Source organism: Lissotriton vulgaris, chromosome 6 (assembly GCF_964263255.1).
Source record: "Lissotriton vulgaris chromosome 6, aLisVul1.2, whole genome shotgun sequence".
Taxonomy (NCBI): Eukaryota; Metazoa; Chordata; class Amphibia; order Caudata; family Salamandridae; genus Lissotriton; species Lissotriton vulgaris.
Window position 1 is genome coordinate 374,782,323 of NC_141694.1, and position 9,376 is coordinate 374,791,698.

Here is a 9,376-nt window from a genome sequence, read left to right on the forward strand (position 1 = left end):
ACCACTAGGTTGGTGAGTGAGGGTTTTTTTACAAAAGGATAAATCCCTTCCTTTTGTCTTCTACACACCCCATTAGGAATTGTTCTGATTCTCTATGGTGGTACTCCTCCATTTGTTTAATTAAGCAGTATAATGGTAATCATAGGTACAAAAAAGTGTAGAATATTCATCCAGTGATATTTTTAAAGAAAAAGAACAGTCTTTTAATGGCGCATTCTAATAAAAATTGCTTTAGAGTGAAAACTGCAACCAAACTAAGAAAATTACACAAATAATTAAAGGAACAAGATAATACAATTAAACTCCGCTTGCATTATTAGGCACCCCATCTTTCAAGAAATCTACGTATGTATATAGATTTTGTTATAACTTAATTGATCACAAACATTTGCCAATCATGTAGCAAATGAAAAAATAGAGAATAGTGATCTTCAAACCAAAAAGATGACTTCTGAAATGCTACTTGATTATAAGGAAAATTCTAATAACAAGAATATTAATTGTGCAGCATTTACGGTAGAAAAAGAAGATCCCAGCACTTTAGAATCTAGTTTGACATTTTTGCCATAAGAGTTATAGGACAGAGAACTTTGACTTATGGTTGGCAGAGAGTGCAATGATTCTTGGGGACAATAAAAATGTGAGCCCATGGGCACACAACACTTTCTGTTTAAACTTCCTGTATTCCACCAGAAAGCAATTCTTGGTGCGGGTTCACTGCACAGCAAAGATATAAACCGGCTGGACATTGAGAATACACCAAAAATAACTATGGGAACATAAAGGAATTGTTATTGCCAGACAGAAGTACTGTTTAGCTCGCCAGCATTTCCAGAAAGATTGGTAGGCAACACCTCCAAAGTTTTTTGTTTTTAGGGCTCAGGGAGTGGGGTCAGGGTAGTGTTTAGGGGTCGGGGTAGTGTTAAGAGCTGGGGGGGGGGGGGCAGTCTGGGTCGTGTTTAGGGCTCGGGGTAGTTTATAGGACCTGGGGGTTGTTTTTGAAGTCTCAAGGGGGGGTCAGGGTAGTTTTTAGGGATCGGATAATGTTTAGTGCTTAGGAGATACGAGTAGTATTTAGCGTTGGGGTCGTTTTTAGAGCTCGGGGTTGGGGTAGTTTTTGGGGGTAGGGGTAGTTGTCAGGGCCCAGGGGGGGGTTGGATAGTGTTTAGGGCTCCGGGGAGTTCTGGGTAGTGTTTAGAGCTCAGGGGGCAGGGTAGTTTTTAGGGCTCAGGAGGGGCAGGGTAGCTTTTGAGGTCTCAAGGGTGGTCAGGGTAGTCTTTAGGGCTCGGGGTTCGAGTAATGTATAGGGCTTAGGGGGTCAGGTAGTGTTTAGGGCTCAGTGGGGTGTCTAGATAGAGTTTAGGGCTCAGTGGGGTGTCTGGATAGTGTTTAGGGCTCAGTGGGGTGTCTGGATAGTGTTTAGGGCTCAGGGGGGCAGGGTAGTTGTGAGGGCTCATGGGGGTCGGGTAGTGTTCTGTGCTCAGGGGTTGGGGTATTTTTTAGTGCCCAGAGGGGTCGGGTAGTCTTTAGGGGCAGGAGGGCTGGGGTGTGATCTTTACCACACATCCCTTTATCAGTCATGTCTTTACCTTAAAATTGCATAGCAGTCACCATCTGTGAGTGAGGCCACACTACTGTCTTCGACCTCAGAGCTTTTGCAACACATTGACTTTCCTATTCCATGGAACGCTTGTATTCGGTGCATTGACACCATGGTATGTTGCCACATAGTAAAGGGTATGTCTTTGCGTGTTTGAATTTATACTCAACTCTACCAATGTGAATGAAACTGCCAAACAAGAAATGAGAAAGTGGGCTGACCCAAACTCTCAATGTAAATTGAATATTTTTCTGTGCAGTAAGTCTCGAGACTTATACAAACATAAAAAATGGCTTCTTTGGTAATTGACTCTTGGTATTTTCTAAGCCTAAAGGTACTTTGACAGCTTGGCGTATGGTGGTTTAACTGCACTGCTGCTACCACCACAGACCTTTACAGCAAGCTACCTCACCATACAGCCTGGATTCCACTACATGCCCGCCAGATCCGGGGATCGAAACACCCAAGGCACCAAAGAGTAACTTTGGACGAGATATATCCAGCACATTTTTATGCTTTTTTTTCTCAACCCAGACTGCCGGAGCTCAGAGGCTTGTAGCCAGGGATCGGCAAAATGGCCACTGTCCTGATCTAATTGCAGGCCAGGCTGACGGATGCAGCTCGCCTGTTTTAGAAACTCCTGAATTCTCTTAAGATTTCAGGCCTACTGTTGAGCTGTACTCCAAGTCACCAGTGTTTTGCTTCAGTTCCTCAATGAGCTTGCAGCTAAACACCCTGAACGAATAATTCCATGCATTAAGAGTTTATGAAGTCCCCTGAGGAAGGGCGTTACGCTTGAAATGCATTGGGCAACTATAATAATGCGAAAAAAATGTTTCTGAGACATGGAATATGTTGAACAGTCATGAATATAAGGACATACCTTGAACAAAATGAGAAATAAATGAATTATTCAATATGAAAGTAAAATTTGCACGAAAATCTATGAAAGTTTGAAAAGGAGTGCATGGATGGAATGCATCTTGTGTTCACAGGATACATAGTTTAATGGTGATATATCTTGATCTTGGAAGCCCAGCAAGATTACCATCCATTGCACCAACGACAGTACTACACTCATTTAACAACCTCCTAAACAACTACCCAGGAGTGCGGGACCCATAACAAATCATTTGTACTAATTGCAGGCACTGACATTGGAACATTGGGACACAAATGTCTACAAACGTCAAGTAAGGATTCTTTATGGCACCAATGTTTGTCCAGGGGCTCAACCCTCTCTGCCAAACCTCCACTATGTAGGTGCTCACCGGGGGACTGTATGAGCTCTCCTGATACCACTGTGTCTGCCTACCGTCCTGCCGGACTTTAAAACGATGGCTGAAATTAGGTGTACTCAATTTTTACGGAGCTCTCTTCAAACTGGATCCATCAGATAAATAACGATGAGCAGGGCCAGCACAATCCACTTATCTAGTGTATGCTGACCCCATAAGTTTCCTGCTGCTGTCATGCTCTGGCAAATTCTTCACTAAGCTACAAGCATGCATTGTCCCCCTCTATGTAGGTGAAGATACTGCAGTGAACCATACTGCACAGTGAAACCTTTCCTTGTGAACGAGATTGAGACACTCTGCACTTGCTCTGATTTTGGGCTACTGCTAACCCAACTAATCCTAGGTCACCGGGTTGATACAACCAAATGAGCAACCTAAATAGCAAAATCCAATAAACACCTCTGACAAGACCCCTGCTAAAGCAAGACTCTCTGGCTTGGTCTGATCTCCTAGCTCTGCCTGTCTTGTGTAACACCATCCATAAACACGGTGTGTCCACCTTTCCTGCTTATTCCCAGGCAGACACATGTGCACTAGGTCTTTGTTGCTCCATAAACCAGCTTTACCAACACTCCTCTCCTCATCTGTGACCCCCCAGATTAGGGCCACAGAGACCAAGCAACCACTACTATTGTCTAAAACTGAGCTGTGAGCTGTATCAGAGCTGAACTCTCTCAACCACAAGACAATTGAAGTCCATGCAACCACTACAGATCTTACCGGAATATACAGAATTAGAACATAACAGAACTGAGTTTTAGGGATGGTCACAATAAAACCAAACTGTACAAATCTGTTGTCCACCTCTCTCTCCCTACCATTCTCCCTGCTGGTAAAACCACGGCAGACAGAGGCCAAACCAAATTACAAATGCATCGTATCGGAACCACCACTGCCTGATTCATCCATTAAAGGAAAGTCTGAGATAAATAATACCATGGACATGATTCTTAAAAAACTAGCAGAAGAGCACGACCTGGCAAAATCTACCAAAATTAACATAGACTTGATTCAGCAGGAACTATCTGCTATCTGACATAAACACCATTAATCCCAGAGTGAAAGAGGCGGAGACACAAATCAGTGCCTTGGAAGACAAAACTGCGCTCTCAGTCAGAGATATACAGACACTACAGAATACCTCTAAGAGCCTTCAGAAATGTGGCAGAATTGGAAGGTAGGAATTGCAGGGGAAACCTGCGTATTTTTGGCCTGCCAGAGGGCTCAGAGGATTCATCAGAATCTTTCATCACCTTTCTAGAGAAATGGATTCCACAAATGACCGGGATGTCCTTTAAAAAGGTGTTCTAACTCGAGAGAACACATTGTGTGCCCTCATTGAAGTCTCCTAACAAAAACAACACACACCAGATTGCCAGCCACCCTCTAAGGTACTAATACACAGAATTAATCCTAAACTATATTCGTAAGAACAACCATATAGCGTGGAAAGGTAAAAAAATCTTCATCTTGCAAGATTATTCCAAACAAAAGATCGAGATCAGAAAAGGCTTCCTTGCTCTTCATCCCAGGCTAACAAACGCCAACCTGCAATTTTCTTTCTTTGCCCAAGCAAAATTCGGAATCCAGGCGAATGGGAGACAGCACATTTTTAGTGACCCCAGAGACCTAAAACTTTTCTGGATGTGAGATGGCTCCTCAATGAACGCTCATCCATCAACCCCAGTCAAAACCAAGTCATGAAGCAAGAAGGCTACTCCAGCCTGTCTGGAACTGCTTCCTGTGGGCATGCCGGAGTGTGCCTGCACCATTTGTAGTTCCCTGTTCCTCATAGAGGTTTTCTGTCTTATTGCATAACCGCAGTACTATTTCACTGTTTCCCCACACAAATTGCTCATTACGGCTCACTGTTTTGTTCTGTTATTTTTCATCAAGCTCTCCAACACTAGTTCTCGGAGGCCTAGACACTTCCTATTGTAAGCTTCACAACGCGATGACACCATGAGATACCAAATTTGGCCCAGGGTTGGCTACCAGCTCCATATTTCTGTAATGCCATACTTTGGGAGGGCATGCTCGTTCTGTCTTACACGCACCACAGAGTAGCAGCAGCTCCTCCTTTCATAATGGCCTAATATAGAAGCCTGGTCTTCCACCTAACCACACGTTTTGACTGCCCCGTCTACGCTTAACTGATTGAGGTGCGAACACCGACACTGTTTCACATGACCACTTCACATGACCCGCCCAGCCTTAGTGCCTCCACCAGCCACTGAACACACAGCACGCATTGTGAAATGGGAGTCACCAACATTATTAGTGTATTTTCTGTGCTCCATCTCCTTTCCTTTTCTATGACTTCTACTAATGCTATGCCTCATTCACTTACCATCAGATTCTCTGCTTAACCAATTGATTTGTTGGCATTCGTTGTGTTTCTGCGGTGGCGGGATTTACCCTGCTGTCATCTCCCTTACATTCAATGTTTAGGGTAGGTAGGAGGGAAGAGAAGTGGGGTTGGAAAGGGTTCTTGGATCTGGGTTACTTTCTGTTACTAATTGTATTCCTTTATACTTTTTAGTAGACTTTTTTTTCTTTTGTTTACTCTTCAATATTCTGTGCGGCTTGACAATCCAACATTGCTCCTTCATTTTAGATTCTCAGTGGCGACTAACTGTTTTACTCCGCAGTCACAGAGCAGTTTAATGGGTTTATGTTCTTACCTCCTTCCTATTTGCCTAATAGCTCAGACACCACAGGTCTCCCCAGCCCAATACTAGATACCAGCTTGTTGCCAGAGACCAACAGGCTCTCTCCAATCACATGCCAATTACCCAATACACGCAACACACTCCACATACATGTCTTCACAACACGAATAATGACCCCCGATGTAAACCTGAGACTCTAAACGCCGGGGTCTTAACCACCCAGTAAAGCATAAGCAAATAAAAAATTACCTTCAAAAACTCAAAGCAGATGTGATCCTACTACAGGAAATGAAAGTCACCTATAAGGAAATGGCGTAGCTTGGTAAAACCTGGCTTAATGATGTCATTTTCTCCCCTATCATCAATAAAAAGGGAGGAGTAGTCGCGCTGATCTCTAAAAAAAAAAAAAAATCTAAAACAAATCAGGCATATGTATCGATTTTCACATCACATGCGAGAAAGGTAGATGGATCTTATCAAAACTCTACAGAAACAACAGGTTTTTCCACTTCCTAAACATGCACGGCCCAAACACTGATGACCCAAATTTTAGGAATACCTATCACCTTCCCTAAACCAAATCCTTCCTGATAGCCTCATTATTTTTGGAGGAGACCTTAACCTCCCCATGGACCTGACCATAGACTGGCAATCCAGATGATCACTCCAGCCCTCCAGAACATATAGATCTTTCTCAAAATCTGCTACGGTTCAACCTTCATGACCCGTGGAGGCTGCAACATCCAGGGACTATACCTTTTTTTCCCAATCCTCACAATTCTCACTCCAGGATTGTCTACCTGCTGATCTCCCATGCCTATATACATCTAATGGATCAGACAGCCATCCTATCGAGACTAGTCTCTGATCATTCTGCTGTTACCCTAGCTCTCATGGGCACTAACAGAAGAACACCTAGCAAAATTTGAAGATTCAACAATGAGTCTATCAGAGATGCTGGCTCCAGAGCCGCTCTAAAAAATACAACAAAGAACTATCTTAAGCAAAATATGGTTTCAGACACAGCACTGACTAATCACTGGGACACCTTCAAAGCCACTGTTTCTTAATCGAAATACAAACTAAACTAAACAAAACCCATAATGGAGATCTCGAAATTTTAGAAGGAGAGATTAAATCCCTAGAGGATACGCACATTTCTTACCCAGATGCCCAAATCCTCTTCGCTCTCACCACTAAAAAATATGAATACAATAGAATCTTGAGTGAAAGGGCTGGGATTTGAATCAATAAAGATAAATCCCTAAAACTATGTGGAGCAAACAAAGCAGGTACAATTCTGGCCTCATACCTGAAACATAAGCAAGATCTCAGTGGTATTAACTAAATGTTCCACATACCAATACTGGAAAAATCCTAGAGATCCTCCGAGACTTTTATTTATCCTTATTCAAAGAAAACTCCATCCCCCTGCTGGAGGACTGCAAGGCTTACCTAAAGGAAACAATGCTAATGACTGTCTCTGAACAAGAGAAGCTGGCACTTAGCCACAGCAACCTCCTTTATCATTATTAGTGAGCTATCAATTCCCGTAAAACCTAATAAGGCTTCGGGCACTAATGGCTTCACAGCTAACTTTTATAAAACATGCACTCTTGTCCTTAACCCCATGTAACTGGCCCTATTCAATCACTCCTCAGGCTCCATCACAGGCACAGCCAGTGAGGCCATTACAGTGGTTATTCCAAAAAAGGGAAAGGAGGACCCATCGCTGGTAAAAAATTGAAGACCAATTTCATTAATTAACTAAGATGCGAAAATCTATGCCAGAATCCTATGTAAAAGGCTCATACCATTGCTGCCATCCCTAATCGACCGCTCACAGGCAGGATTCATCGGAATAGACCATACACACCTCCTATGCCACATCATTGAGAGAGCCAAATTAAAGTATTCTGAAACTGTCACAGTTACATTAGATGCTGAAAAGCTATAGATAGGGTCTCTTGGACTTTTGCTTTAGGAGAGCGTACTGAAGTATAACCTAGACAAGACCTTCACTAAGATGGTCATGGCTCTATACAGTAGTCCCTTTGCCAAGGCAAGATCGGATGGTCTCTTATCCCCAGCCTTTAATTTGGAGGGAAGCACTAGGCAAAGTTACCCTTTGTTACCATCCCTTTTTATCTTGACCCTAGGGCCCCTACTTAAGATCCAAACGAAACCCTCAATAGCCGGCGTTTCCTTTAACAGTGAAGGTGGCTGCCTATGCCGACGACATCCTGATTATGTCCAAAGACTCTTCCCAATCAATTTTCTCTGTTGGAGACAATAGAAGTCTATGCCAGGTTTCCGGCTATAAACTCAATAAGTCTAAACAACCTCTGCACTAACAACCTTTTCAAATCCACAGGACTAACCTGACAGCCTCACTTCATTAAATACTTGGGCATATAATTGAACTCTGGCCTGCTAGAGTCACTACACCATAACAAAAACGGAACTCTACTGACAAACTTTATTTGGCAACATAAACGCTCTAGAATCGAAATAAAAAACTATGCTTGCCCATTCAGCTAGGAGAAGTTAACTTGGCAGATTTCAAAAACGACTAAACTGCTTTCCTAGCCAGATAAGGCTACCTTTGGCTCTCCCATTCCCTAAATTATACCCTCACATGGCTACAAATTGAAAGAGAGATTATGGGGGACCTCCACCCTATCTCACTGCTAACTAGTAAAATAAAATCCACCTCTTGTGAAAAATACATCATTAACATCTTTCTGTGGCCGTCCTAGGCACCAGTGCGTCGAACGGCCCCTGGTTGTCTGATCACATGGCACAGGAAATCCCTCTGGTGCGGGCACCAGAGGGATTCTCTTTTCCCCCTAACAGCCTGAGGAGCTGGGGAAGGGCTTCCTGTGCTCCCGTGTCTGTCTCTTTGGTTTCTGTGCAATGACGATCAACGCGCACATCGCGCTGACGTCATTGCACAGAAACTGAAACTGAAATGAGCTGATGGGCTCATTTCAGTTTCACTTTCTATGTGCTGATGGGGCTAAGTCAGCCCCCAAGCAAGTAGAAAGTCAGGAGAGATATCATTGGAAAGGGTAGAATCTCCCCTTTCCAATGGTAACCCTACCTAGTGGATCCCTGCTTGGGGATTGCCCCAGGAGGCTGAGCCCCAAGCAGGATCTACCTACTAGGCACCAGGGAGCGGGGAGCAGCCCCTTGGGCAAGGGCATTTGCTGCCCCAAAATATTTTGGGGAAAAATCAGTCAACCCCAGGGGGGCAGATGGTTGCAGGAGCCCCCAATATGCCCCCCGGGGGGGGGCAGAAAGCCCACTTGAAGCCAGGTTTTTTTTTATTGGTTAAGGGTGGGGACTGCCCGAGATGGCATGCCAATGCCCTCTGCAAAATTCCACAGTCTTACTGCCCCCCCCCTTGAAGGCAGATCGAGCAATAGCCCCATATCTGCCCCAGAAGGGGGTAGAAAGCATATTAGACACCAGGGATTTTTTTTAATGTGTATTGGCCATGCCCATTTTGGGCATTGCAATGCCCCCACCCCCCAAAAGAAAATTGCCACAGCCTTTCTGCCTCCCCCAGGAGGCTGATGGGAGCAATATTCCCTAATCTGTCCCGGGGGGAGCAGAAAGCCCACTAGGCACCAAAGAATTTTATTTTTAATACGTAGATGTGGGGGCTGCAGGAAATATCTTTATATCAACAAGAGAGATAGGGCGCGGGTAAACACTCCTGTACCTAACAAGTATATCAAAAACAACTAAGGAGTGACTCTGTGAAACGTAACATACGTGAAAACAAATGAAAGTGACAGGTT